Source organism: Amblyraja radiata, chromosome 2, assembly GCF_010909765.2.
Source record: "Amblyraja radiata isolate CabotCenter1 chromosome 2, sAmbRad1.1.pri, whole genome shotgun sequence".
In the NCBI taxonomy this organism is placed as follows: Eukaryota; Metazoa; Chordata; class Chondrichthyes; order Rajiformes; family Rajidae; genus Amblyraja; species Amblyraja radiata.
In genome coordinates, this window is record NC_045957.1 from 99,209,897 (window position 1) to 99,224,426 (window position 14,530).

Below are 14,530 nucleotides of genomic sequence, written 5' to 3' on the forward strand. Positions count from 1 at the left end.
GGCATCTTATCAAATATCTTCTGAAAATCCAAGTAAACAACATCATCAACTCTACTTTGTCCATCCTGTCCATCCATCTCCTCAAAAACTACAACAGATTCATCAGGCAAGATCGCCCTCTTCACAAATCCAAGCTGATTTCAGCATATTTTTCGCTTTCATGTGCTTCTGTACTCGGAAATCTCATCCTTAATTATGGACTCTAAAATCTTATCAACCACTGGTCAGTCTAACCGGACCATAGTTATGCCCTTTTTCCTGGCTTCTTTCTTGAACAGTGGAGTAATATTTGCAATTTTCCAGTCCTCTGGAACCATTCCTGATTCTATTGGTTCTTAAAAGATCACCACTAATGCCGGCACAATCACTATAGCTACCTTTTTCAAAATCTTGGCGTGTAATCCATCAGGTCCCAGAGTCTTACCCACCTTCATACCTGACTCTCTTGAATTTCTGGCATGTTGCTGATGTCTTCCACTGTGAAGACGGATGCAAAAAATGTATTTCTCATTCCCCATTATCACTTCTCCAGCATAATCTCCCAGCGGTCCAATGTCCACTCTTGCTTACTCGTTATATATCTACATAAACGTTTGGTATCCTTTTTTATATTACTCCACTGCTTACTTTGTATTTGCCTTCTGTTGGTTTTTAAAAGCTTCCAAATCCTCTGGCTTCCTACTAACCTTTGTAATATCATATGCCTTCTCCTTTACTTTTATGCTTTCTTTGACTTCCTGGACTTCCTTTGTCAACCACGGTCACCTCATTCTTCACTTAGAATCTTTCGTCCTCTTTGGGATGAAAAGATCTTGCGTCTTCCAAATTATTCCAAGATACTATTGCCATTGCTGCTCCACTGTCATTCTTGGTACGGTCCCTTTCCAATCAACTTTAGCCAGCTCCTACCTCATGCCCCTATAGTTTCCGTTACTCAACAGTAATACCGACACATCTGATTTCCTCTTTTACCTAATGCTGAAGTCAGCGTCACAATGCCCAATAATGGTAGTCAGAAGTATTGTGACCCAGACAGTGCAACTGGTTGATGGTTCTCCATAAAATCATTAGCTAGAGAGCAGCATAACTTGTCCCCAACATCCGAACTGTCTAGATTTTACATGGATAATTTACAAAGCAGATGCACTGATCTTTATTCATAATGCTCGAGCATGACAATATCCAGGGTGGACAATTTTTATGATCACAATGCAATTGTGTGTTAAAAAAAAGTGACGGAGGATCTCATAAGGCCAGGCAGCATCTAACCATATAACCATATAACAATTACAGCACGGAAACAGGCCATCTCGACCCTTCTAGTCCGTGCCGAACACGTATTCTCCCCTAGTCCCATATACCTGCGCTCAGACCATAACCCTCCATTCCTTTCCCGTCCATATAACTATCCAATTTATTTTTAAATGACAAAAACGAACCTGCCTCCACCACCTTCCCTGGAAGCTCATTCCACACAGCCACCACTCTCTGAGTAAAGAAGTTCCCCCTCATGTTACCCCTAAACTTCTGTCCCTTAATTCTCAAGTCATGTCCCCTTGTTTGAATCTTCCCAACTTAGTTGCTGAAACCCAGGAAACATTCTAGTAAATCTCCTCTGTACTCTCTCTATTTTGTTGACATCCTTCCTATAATTAGGCGACCAAAATTGTACCCCATACTCCAGAATTGGCCTCACCAATGCCTTGTACAATTTTAACATTACATCCCAACTTCTATACTCAATGCTCTGATTTATAAAGGCCAGCACACCAAAAGCTTTCTTTACCACCCTATCTACATGAGATTCCACTTTCAGGGAACTGTGCACAGTTATTCCCAGATCCCTCTGTTTACCTGCATTCTTCAATTCCCTACCATTTACCATGTACGTCCTATTTGGATTTGTCCTGCCAAGATGTAGCACCTCACACTTATCAGCATTAAACTCCATCTGCCATCTTTCAGTCCACTCTTCCAACTGGCATAAATCTCTCTGTAGACTTTGAAAATCTACTTCATTATCCACAACCCCACCTATCTTAATATCATCTGCATACTTACTAATCCAATTTACCACACCATCATCCAGATCATTGATGTACATGACAAACAACAGTGGACCCAACACAGATCCCTGTGGCACCCCACTAGTCACTGGCCTCCAACCTGACAAACAGCCATCCACCATTACTCTCTGGCATCTCCCATTCAGCCACTGTTGAATCCATCTTGCTACTCCACCATTAATACCCAACCATTGAACCTTCTTAACCAACCTTCCATGAGGAACCTTGTCAAAGGCCTTACTGAAGTCCATATATACAACATCCACTGCTTTACCCTCATCAATTTCCCGAGTAACCTCTTCAAAAAATTCAAGAAGATTAGTCAAACATGACCTTCCAGGCACAAATCCATGTTGACTGTTCCTAATCAGACCCTGTTTATCCAGATGCTTATATATATTATCTCTAAGTATCCTTTCCATTAATTTGCCCACCACTGACGTCAAACTAACAGGTCTATAATTGCTAGGTTTACTCTTAGACCCCTTTTTCAACAATGGAACAACGTGCGCAGTACGCCAATCCTCCGGCACTATTCCCGTTTCTGTGGATGGAAATGCTCTCAAATCCGAAGAAGGGTTCCGACCTGAAATATCGTCTGTCCATTTCCCTCCACAGATGCAGCTTGACCCATTGAGTTCCCCCAGCAGCTTTTTGCTCCAGATTCCTGCACCTGTGGTCTCTTGTATTTCCATGTAATTGTCCATGTGATGGATTCTATTCTCTGAGCTCCTTATACTATCAATTGCTGAGTAAGTTGGAGACATTAAATGTATTAGTAGGATAGCTTTGTGGTTCATTTGCCCTTATGTTCAAGCATCATAGTTGGAGAATGTCCTTACAGGGCAAAACTGTCTGTATGTGACATTGTATAACTGGTAATTCGATAAATGTACGATATTAATTATTTAATAAATAAGCATTGTGAGAACAAAACATTGTGTGATTAATGTGACAATTTGAGCAATACTGCTACTTTGCTTTTAGGTTAACTCCAACAAAAGGTCAATATTAGACTTCCATCTTAATCCTTTAAGCGCCAAGATAGTCTGAAATTTTTCATATTTTGATTTTGGAGTCAGGACAGGTTTAAATATGGATCCTTCGAAGGTTTAATTAGTTAAATGGAAAATCTTAAATTTTAGGAGTTATGTTATGTTGATCTGATTGCCATCAATCCTGAAATTTGCCCTCTACCAAAGTCCAACAGTTTGAGGCAAAGTACCATTAGTCTCGGATTCATCCAAAAACTTGACGACAGAAGCGGATGAGAAATGAGCTCTGTCTCTTCACGCCAAGACTTGTAGATAAACGGATGCATTCAGCTGTATCCATTCTTCAAAACAGCTGGAATTTTCACCTTGATAATTCCCGCCATTCAATGTGTTCATGGCTGATTATCCACAATCAGTACACCCTTCCTGCCATCTTCCCATATCCCTTGATTCCGCTATCTAACTCTCTTTAGAATGCATCCAGTGAATCGGCCTCCACTGCCTTCTGAGGCAGAGAATTCCACAAATTCACAACTCTCGGGGTGAGAACATTTCCTCATCTCAGTTCTAAATGGCCTGCCACTTATTCTTAAACTGTGGGCCCTGGTTCTGGACTCCCCCAACATCGGGAACATGTTTCCTGCATCTAGCATGTCCAATCCCTTAATAATTTTACATGTTTCTTTAAGATACCCTCTCATCCTTCTAAATCCCAGTGAAAACAAGCCCAGTCATTACATTCTTTCATCAAATGACAATCCCGCAATCCTGGGAATTAACCTTGTGAACCTACCCTGCACTCCCTCAACAGGAAGAATATCCTTCCTCAAATTAGGAGACCAAAATTGCACACAATACTCCAGGTGTGGTCTCACCATGGCCCTGTGCATCTGCAGAAGGACCTCTTTGCTCTATACTTAACTCCTTTCGTTATGAAGGCCAACATGCCATTAACTTTCTTCACTGCCTGCTGTACCTGCATGCTTACTTTCAGTGACTGATGTACAAGGACATCCAGATTTTCCTTTTTCCTAACCTGATACCATTCAGATAATAATTTGCTTCCCTGTTCTTGCCATCAAAGTGGATAACCTCACATTTATCCACATTATACTGCATCTGCCATGCATCTGCCCACTCACCCAACCTGTCCAAGTCACCCTGCATTCTCATAGCATCCTCTTCATAGATCACACTGCCACACAGCGGTCCTTCTCCCAACTGAAAAGCAAAACTGTGAAGGATGATTGTTGTGTAGCTTAGGTTGTTGAATAAATTTGGAAAATTATCTGAAGCAGTAGTAGCTCTGCAGGTCTCCGTGCTCAGCTGTATGCAGAACAGATGGAAACCAAAGGGCACATTTCCAAAGGATTTACAAAGTCACATGAAAATTTCCAAGTTGTATTTTCTGGACTTCTTTTTGTGAATTCTCTCGAATTGTATTTGCTTTTGTGGTAAGTTATGAAAGATCTGAGCTCTTGTGCTTTGGAACAAGTTGGTTAATTAAGGGATAAAATGTAAAAGTACAAATATTAAGTTTAGTTTAATTTATTATTTAGTTTTGTTCAGTATATTATAATGACACGTACCGAGGTACAGTGAATAACTTTTTGTTGCGAGCTATCCAGTCAAAGAAAATACTTTACATAATTGCAATCAAGCCGTCCACAGTGTACAGACAAAGGATACAATATTTAGTGCAAGGTAAAGTCCGATTAAAAATAGTTCAAAGTTCTACAATGAGGTAGACGGGAGATCAGGACAGTGCCCAAGCGGGTGAGAAGACAGTTCAGTTGCCTGATAAAAAAACGCCCCTGAATTTGAGGTATGCATTTTCAAACTTCTGTACCTCTTGCCTGATGGGAGAGGGTAGAAGAGTGAGTGAGATTGGTCCTTGATTATGCTAGTGACCATGCCGAAGCATGAAGTGTAGATGGAGTCAATGGAAGGGAGCTTGGTTTGCGTGATGGTCTGGGCTACATCCACAAATCTCTGCAATATCTTACGGTCTTGGATGGAGCAGTTCCCAACCCATGCTGTGATGCATTCTGATAAAATGCTTTCTTATGTTATTTCACTTTTCATTGCAAGAACCAGTTGAGTACTCAGGTCGGTTCAGTTCATTTTCAGTTCAGTTTAGTTTATTGTCATGTGTACCGAGGTACAGTGAAAGGCTTTTGTTGCGTGCTATCCAGTCAGCAGAAAGACAATACATGATTACAATCGAGCTATATACAGTGTATGGTAAGGGAATAACCTTACATCATAAGGGAATAACCTGTTTTGATTACATAAATATTACAAATTGTTTGAAGTACACAAGGTATCAGAGTGCTCGTACAGGAACTTATCACTTTAAGCTCCACTAACCCAGTCCACCATGGACAAGCTGGGACACTGAATGGACATGAGCTTTAATCTATATTACTAAAAGTTTGACCTTGACCACTTCCTGGTGTTCTGTATATTGATTTTAGAAAAAACGCTGCCACTTACGGCTGTGATTTGTGGCCATCTTACTCAGAATCCCCCTCCGCTGCGCAGGACAAGATGATTTTTCCCATTGATGAAAAATAAAAGAGTTATTAGTGTTTAAAAAATGTTGAGATTCTCTCTCCTGAAGGCCACGCCCCTCTGGAGGGACTATAAAACCCGGAAGTGTTGAGTACCTCAGTCAGTCTCTGCAAGATGGGGGAGCGAGAGGGTCAGTCTGAGCTGCGAATAACACTGAACACATGTTTACTAAACTGTGAGTGGTTTTACTGGCCTGTCAGTGCCCTTAATGTGGTTTGAAAATATAGTTTGGAAATGCTAAAGCTGTGTTGCCTTGGGTTTGGAAATGCTAAAGCTGTGTTGCCTTTGGTTTGGAAATGCTAAAGCTGTGTTGCCTTTGGTTAGGAAATGCTAAAGCTGTGTTGCTTAATTAAAGTTGACTTGCCTAATTAAAGTTCCCTTGCCTAATTAAAGTTGCCTTGCCTAATTAAAGTTGCCTTGTCTTCTAAATAAAAGTCTAATCTTGATAACTTCCTGTTTGCGCTTTATATTGATTTTAGAAAAAATGCTATGACGTATGGCTGTGATTTTTGGCCATCCTACTCATAGTCCCCGTCCGCTCATCAGGTGCTGAGGATTTTTACCATTGATGGAAAAATAAAAGAGTTATTAGTGTTTTTAAAATGTTGAGATTCTCTCTCCTGTCAATCACACCATGAAGGCCACGCCCCTTCTGGTGGGAGGGTGGAGGGACTATAAAACCCAGAAGTGTGGGCATGGCTCAGTCTCTGCAAGATGGAAGAGGGAGAGATCACGACTTGCTGTCATTAGTAGCCTTGCATCCTGCTTGAAATGGTATGAAACTGCACATGAATTTGGTGGCCTTGCACCCTGCTTGAAGTGGTATGAAAATGAACTTGAATTTGGTGGCCTTGCGCCCTGTTTGAAGTGGTAAGAAACTGCACTTGAATTTGGTGGCCTTGCATCCTGCTTGAAATGGAATTTCAAGGAATAGATGTGAGTCAACTGCCAGCCCACCAGCCGTGAGCGAGTGAGCTGCCAGCACAACAGGCTTGAGTGACTGAGCTGCCAGCCCAAGAATCCATTCAGCCCACAATGTCCATACTAGCCCTCTGGAAACCAGTCCCTTCAGCCCACAACACCCATACTAGCGCTCCAGAAAGTCCCACTTAGTCTAGTTTTATTATAAATCTCCTACATTCTGCTTGATTTAAATTCAGAGAATGGTGACACAGAATAAATATATGCTTAACTATTACGCATTTTCCGTGATATTCCTGGGATTACTTTCTCACAAGATGCAATAATATAGGTAAGGCCAGGACGATTAGGGAAATCAATGCAAAAGTGAAGGTGTGATGAAAGGATAAGGAAATCAACTGTTGAAAATTTGAGTATTCCCAAGCCTTTCATTAATGGATGCAGACCAGGAACAGCTCGGTCAGAGAGTCTTTTATCTGGGATGACATATTTTAAAACTTCAGAGAAGGTAACAGAGTCGACAGCATAAAAGCTCAATATTTAGTATGCTGACCGATGCATGTGACAGGAACCACAGTTTCTGGCAAAAGGGAATCATCTGTAACATCCACTGACGTTCTGCTTGACTTTACAATGCTGGCATCAAGTACCTGAACCATACATGTTATTGCCCATTAACTTTGATATATTGCAGTAACTTGTGTTCAGCACTGAATGGGATTTGGAATATATTTTTTCTTTAAAACTTGGATCACTAAAGCCTGTTACATTGCTTTCTTCAATGAATTGCCGCTTTTCTATATCTTTTGGGCAAGTACATGGATACGATAGGTTTAGAGAGACATGGTCCAAATGTGTGCAGATGGGACTAATGTAGATGGGGTATGTTGATCGACGTGGACAAGTTGGCCCGAAGGGCCTCTTTCCACACTGTATGACTCAAGTATATATGGTCTCGGCCCGAAACGTCACCCATTCCTTCTCTCCAGAGATGCTGCCTGTCTCGCTGAGTTACTACAGAATGTTGTGTCTATCTTCGGTTTAAACCAACATCTGCAGTTCCTTCCTGCACATATAATATATACTTGTTCCAGCTCACTTGCAAACCATCCTGTGCAAACTGCAATAACTAATTACAGGCAGTGCCCAAGATATAGTTTTGATTTTGTTGTGTGATGCAGTGAGGGTGCATCTCTATGGATCATCATTTATTGCTAGTATAGGTGCACAGACAATACCCCAATATGCTTAGAGACATAGAAAATAGGTGCAGCAGGAGGCCATTTGGCCCTTCGAGCCTGCACCGCCATTCATTGTGATCATGGCTGATCATCCACAATCAGTAACCTGTGCTTGCCTTTTCCCCACATCCCTTGATTCAACTAGCCTCTAGAGCTCTATTTAACTCTCTTTAAAATTCATCCAATGAATTGGCATATACTGGCTTCTGTGGCAGAGAATTCCACAAATTCACAAATCCGGGTGAAAACGTTTTTTCTCATCTCAGTTTTAAATGGCCTCCCCTTTATTCTTAGACTGTGGCTCTTAGTTCTGGACTCCCCCATCATTAGGAACATTTTTCCTGCATTTAGCGTGTCCAATTATTTTATTATTTTTATGTTTCTATAAGATTCCCTCTCATCCTTCTAAATTCCAGTGAATACAAGCCCAGTATTTCCAATTTTCCTCATATGACAGTCCCGCCATCCCAGGGATCAATCTCGTGAACTGCCTCAATAGGAAGTTTGTCCTTCCTCAAATTAAGAGGACTAAACTGCACACCAGATGTGGTCTCACCAGAGCCCTATACAACTGCAGAAGGACCTCTTTACTCCTATACTCAAATCCTCTTGTTATGAAGGCCAACATGTCATGAGCTTTCTGTACTGCCTGCTTTACCTGCATGGTTACTTTCAGTGACTGGTGTACAAGGACACCAGTCACTTGTGGTGTGAATTGAGGCAATTTAGGGCAGTAAACAAGCAGCAAATGGGGGCCAGGAGGATTCATTTGTCAGGCAGGTGTTAAGTGGATGAGCAAAAAAATATAGCAGTAGTGGTGTAATTGTCAGAGAGGCTTATTAAAAAGCAGAAGAAAAGGATAAGTTAGTGCAGTGCTAAGGACAGGTGCCCGGTGAAGTATGAAAAAAAGCAGAGAAGTCTTATGTTAGCAATCACTGGGAAGTTATTGTTTTTTCTTGCACTCGAGATGGATAGGAAGAATAATTCCTCTGCAATCTACTTGCCCAGTCTTCTCAACTGCTCAATAATTGGACCAGGCACCTGTCACCCATCTAAAGGAAAGGGTAGTTTATAACCAGTCCTCACTTGCTCCATGACAATCTCTGCCACAGCTTCTGAACACACAGAATGGTTTAGTTTGCTGCTTTGGTGTGATATTGTCCATCCATCCCCCACCCTCCCTCCATCCCCCACCCTCCCTCCATCCCCCACCCTCCCTCCATCACCCTCCCTCCATCCCCCCACGCACGCAAAAACACCAGGCTAGCTTCTGCAGGTGGCTGGCCATTCAAAGCTTGTGCCTGGTAGATTATGGTTCTGATAAGCTGCTGTTGTTCTGCCATTACTATACAAATTTATAATGATTATCATAATTATACACATAAGCCATACATGTCCAGCAATGAGGTGGAGTATCAGGTCAAACCGAGTACAGGGTTCATTGGTTTCAAAGGGAGTGGGATGGCTGCTTTAAAGCCTCCAGCTTTAGCATTCAATGGGTAGGGCATTGTACTAAATCAACAGTCCTGGCAACCGTTTGTACCTGGCATCCAACACTGGGATGCAGGAGGCCACCAGGGTTGGCCCTCTGTATCTGGCTGAGGTAAGCTCATGTGTGAGGGGACCCATGGATGGCAATCCTGGCCCAGCATCATCTGACCCATTAAAATCCCAGGCATCAGGGTGATTAGAAAAGAGAACAGCACAGCACAGGAACAAGTCTTTCAGCCCATCTTGCCTCTGCCATATATGATACCAAGATCAAATCATCTCATCTGCCTGCACTTAACGGAGGACTCTCCTCCTGTGTTTAAAAAAGTGCCAATCACAACTAAAACGTTATGTTAATTTATGGGAAAAAAAGCAGATATAGACAATCATAGAACATCGAATCGCACAGAAACAAGCCCTGTGGCTCACAATGTCCATGCCGAACATGATGCTAAATTAAACTAATCTCCTAATCGTACCGCTCTCTGCACAGAAAAATCCAACCTAGCAGGTAGCTTTATCAATGCCACTAGATTTTATGACTTTACTTCGGAGTCACGTGAGTGACTACGTGAAGAACCCTGCTAGGACGCATGCGTGTCATATCGCTACACGCATTGCAACGAGTCACAGCAGGGGGAAGGACGTTCCCCTTTAGCGGCAGAATTTAAAAGCCGGGAACAGCAGGTAAGGAGACTCTGCGTTTTCCCACTTACCTTGCAGGTGGAAAGATGAACAGATCCACGAGACAGAAGGCTGCGAAAAAGCTGGCGGGGGAGAACCGCGGAGTTGCGGACAGCCAGCAGCAACAGCAGCAGCCAACGGCATGCCAATCTCCCGAAATGGGAACAGCTGTGCCAGACTTCGCTCCCGCACCGGCGAAGCCGGGCGGGAAAGCAAAGCACAAAACCGGACCCGAATGCCAGACTTCCGATGAGTCTGACTGTGAGCAGCCGCGAGGCGCCAGTGCCCGTGAGCACCGAGGCCGTTGGGAGTTGGCTGCAGGATGATGAGCAGGTCCGCGGCGGCCAGTGCCGTGAGCATGGAGACGGTTGGAGCGCTGCAGGATGGGGAGCAGCCGCGGAGCGGCCAGGTGCCCGTGAGCACCGGGCGGTTGGAGCATGAGCCTGCCGGATGGGGAGCAAGGCCGCGAGCGGCCTATGCCCGAGAGCATAAGAAGCCAGTTGTGAGCGGCTGCTGCTGAGGAAATACGCCAAGTGGCAGGCTCCGGGAGATGGAGGCTAGCCACAGTGGGCAATTAGTAAGCCCCACAGCAGTACCCCTTGTGGGGCTGCACAGTGTCTCTCCCTTATCAGAGGAGAGCACGGAGGATCCATTCTGGGCTGACCCACCTAGATGCACTGGCTTTACTCTGCAACTCACAATATGAGTTGAACAACATCAGGAAAAGTGCTATCCAACCAGCTTTAGACCCCAAATTTGCCGGCCTCTGTAAACCTGGAACCTCCAAACTGCCAATACTGCTATTTGGAGGGGATTTACCAAAACAAGTCAAAGAACTTGATGAAGAGGCAAAAACACTGGGGCTCACAAAACCAGCAACCAAAAGCTACTACGGCCAAAAATCCCCTATGGACCCCCCAGTCGGCCAATACATACTGGAGCTAGCGCAAAAACCAGGAACAAAGGAGTAATTGAACACACCCAACACGAATCACATGAATTCGTGTCCAATATCTTTATAAAAAACAAGAAAGATGGTGGTTGCCGCATCATCATCGATTTGACTACTTTAAATACCTTTGTACAATATATTCATTTCAAGATGGAAACCTTTGTTACTGCTAAGCAATTGATTTCCGAAGGCTACTACATGGCAAGCATCGATCTAAATGATGCTTACTATACAGTTCCCATAAGAGGTGACCACAGATGTTATTTAAAATTCAACTGGATGGGTCAGCACTGGCAATACAGGGCACTACCTAATGGGCTGACATCAGCCCCCAGGTTATTCACAAAAATTTTGAAACCAGTCCTAGCGTTACTGCGAAAACAAAAACACTTGGTAATGGCATATCTAGATGACATATTTATTGTTGGCAAAACTTTGGAATTGACTGAACAAGCAGTAACAGCCACAAAACAATTGTTTGAAGAACTGGACTTTATCATCCATCCAGTTAAGTCTAAATTAACGCCTTCAACAAAAATGGATTACCTGGGGTTCACCATTAACTCAGTTCTCATGTCAGTGACTTTGCCGAAAGAAAAGGTAACAGCCTTAAAAGAGGCTTGCAGCGAAATCATTGACATCACCAAACCATCCATTAGACTGGTAGCTAGAATAATTGGGAAAATAGTGGCTGCATTTCCAGCCACACAATTTGGACCTTTACACTATCGAAATTTACAGAGAGCAAAAATAAGAGCACTCAAAATTAATGGTGGCCATTTTGACAGACCAATGAAGCTACCAACAGAGGCCATAATGGAACTAAAATGGTGGGAACACAACATCAAGTATTGTTCCAATCCACTAATTATCAGCAACCCATCTATGGTACTACAAACTGATGCCAGAGCACTTGGTTGGGGAGCTACCAATTCAATCTCCAGCTGTGGAGGGAGATGGAATGCACAGGAGGCATCATTATTAAAAACACTGGGCATAAACTACCTGGAAATGTTAAGTGCATTCCATGGCCTTAAGTCATATTGTTCTGGGTTAAATCACCAGCATGTTAGACTACAAATTGACAATACTACCGTGGTAGCATATATCAACCATATGGGTGGAAATAAATCGACATCATGTGACAATCTGGCCAACACAATTTGGCAATGGTGTATCCAGAGAAATATTTGGATATCAGCTACCTACTTACCAGGTAAACTAAATTTAGTGGCAGACACCAGGTCACGCAAATTCAATGAAAACACGGAATGGATGTTGGATAAAAATGTATTTGCTGAAATTACAGCACGGTATGGAACACCAGATATCGATCTTTTCGCATCCAGGCTCAATCACCAGTTATCAAATTATGTTTCATGGGAACCAGACCCTGGGGCAGCAGCAACAGATGCATTTTTGCTGCATTGGGGGAAATTGTTTATTTATGCATTCCCTCCTTTCTGCCTCATCAGTCAGGTATTAAGGAAAATGCAACAAGACTCTGCGTCTGGTATTTTGATAGTACCCGATTGGCCTACTCAACCATGGTTCCCGGTGATACTAGACATGGTATTAGAACCATGCATCACCATCCATCATAGACCAAGTTTACTGGTCCATCCGGTAACACAGGAAAGTCACCCCTGTCATAAACATACAAACCTATTAATTTGTAGAATTTGAAAGCGCCACTACAACACCTGGGACTGACGGACCGAAAAATGGATATGATTGCATCGGCCCACAGACAGTCCACCAAAAAACAGTACTTGGTGCACATCAAGAAATGGGGGAAGTACTGTCATGACAACAACCTCAACCACAGATCAAACAACATTCCGTCTGTTCTGGAATTTCTGGCAAGCCTCCACTATGATGAGGCCCTCAGCTATAGTGCCATCAACTGCGCCAGAAGTGCTCTGTCAAACTACCTGTGGCAAGGAACAGAGCGGCATTCTGTAGGGACACACCCCCTGGTAACCAAACTCATGAGGGGCATTTTCAATACTAATCCCCCAAGAACCAGGTACATCCAAATTTGGGATGTGAGCATTGTATTGACCATGTTGAGGAACTGGTCTCCACCTACAGCTCTGTCCCTACAGACACTAACGATGAAAATGGTCATGCTGATGGCTTTGGTCACGGCACAAAGGGTCCAGTCACTACAAAAACTAAGGCTGGACAACTTGACTATTTCATCTGGGAATTTGACTTTTCATATCCATGAATTAATTAAACAGACAGGGATCAACAGGGCAAAAAATAGAGTTCCGGGCCTACCCGACGGTTGATCGTCTCTCCATAGTAACTCACTTACTATTATATATGGAACATACAAGAATCATCAGAGGCAAAGAAATGGCACTGTTAATCAGCCACAAACAGCCACACAAAAAAGTGACAGTCCAGACCATCTCAAGATGGCTAAAACAGGTCCTAAAAAAGCCGGGAGTAGATACTAAAATTTTTAAATCTCACTCCACCAGGGCTGCAGCTACATCAGCAGCAATACAGTTGGATGTTCCTATGGACCAAATCCTCAGGACTGCAGGATGGTCAACGGAAAGAACGTTCCAACGATTTTATAATAGACCAGTTATTGAACCTGGAACATTTGCAGAAACACTTTTAAGTTCTGTAATATGATTTTGCCCCATAAATAGGGGCTATGATTTGGTGTTAATAAAATTTTGTTATTTTAATATCATATTGATATCTAATGATGTTAACACTATTCTACCCATAATCAAGGCAGATGTGATGCATGGACTCGTTTCCACGACATGAAATCACAGAGCTTTAAAATCTTCACGTAGTCACTCACGTGACTCCGAAGTAAAATAGTAAGATTAAACGAGAACTTACCAGTTTGAAGTTTGATCTTTATTTTATGAGGAGTAACGTTGAGGGAATACGTGCCCTCCGCTCCCACCCTTGATCATATACTCAACTGGTATCTCTTCTCTAATCTTACTATGTTTAGTCATTACAGTTATCTGTGATTTCACACCGTTGCTTTGAAGAATGACACGCATGCGTCCTAGCGGGGTTCTTCACGTATTCCCTCAACGTTACTCCTCATAAAATAAAGATCAAACTTCAAACTGGTAAGTTCTCGTTTAATCTTACTATTTCTGTGGAAATAAATCCATTCATTTTCTTATCTACATCATGTCATTCATTTGATTGAATTGAATTGAATTGAATTGAATAACTTTATTGTCATTCAGACCTTACGGTCTGAACGAAATTTCGTGCCTGCAGTCATACATACAATCATACAATAATAAACAACATTAAACACAAATTAACATCCACCACAGTGTATCCTCCAAACACCTCCTCACTGTGGTGAAGGCAAAAATCTTAGGGTTACTGTCTCTTCCCTCCTCTTCTCCCTCTGCGCTGAGGCGATTCCCCACCGGGCGATGGCACAACAGTCCCGCGGCTCACCGAACCCCACAAACGGGCCGGTTCAAACACCGCGGCCCGGGGTGGTCGAAGCTGCCGCCCTCCAGTCCAGCGTACGCAGCCGCTGGCCCGCGGCTGAACCCAGGACTCAGGTCACCGCCGCCAGAACGCCGTCCCAGCCCCCGGAGC

At 43.1% G+C, this 14,530-nt stretch overlaps 1 long non-coding RNA gene across 1 annotated transcript; it reads right to left on the minus strand.

Moving 5' to 3' along the window:
- Window positions 1–746: 746 nt before the first annotated feature.
- LOC116991958 lies at window positions 747–14,039 on the minus strand. The gene is made up of 3 exons (XR_004416940.1): window positions 14,029–14,039; window positions 5,508–5,509; window positions 747–972 (listed from the first exon to the last, which is right to left on the minus strand). It is a non-coding gene; the product is annotated as an uncharacterized LOC116991958 (long non-coding RNA).
- Between the last annotated feature and the right edge of the window lie 491 nt (window positions 14,040–14,530).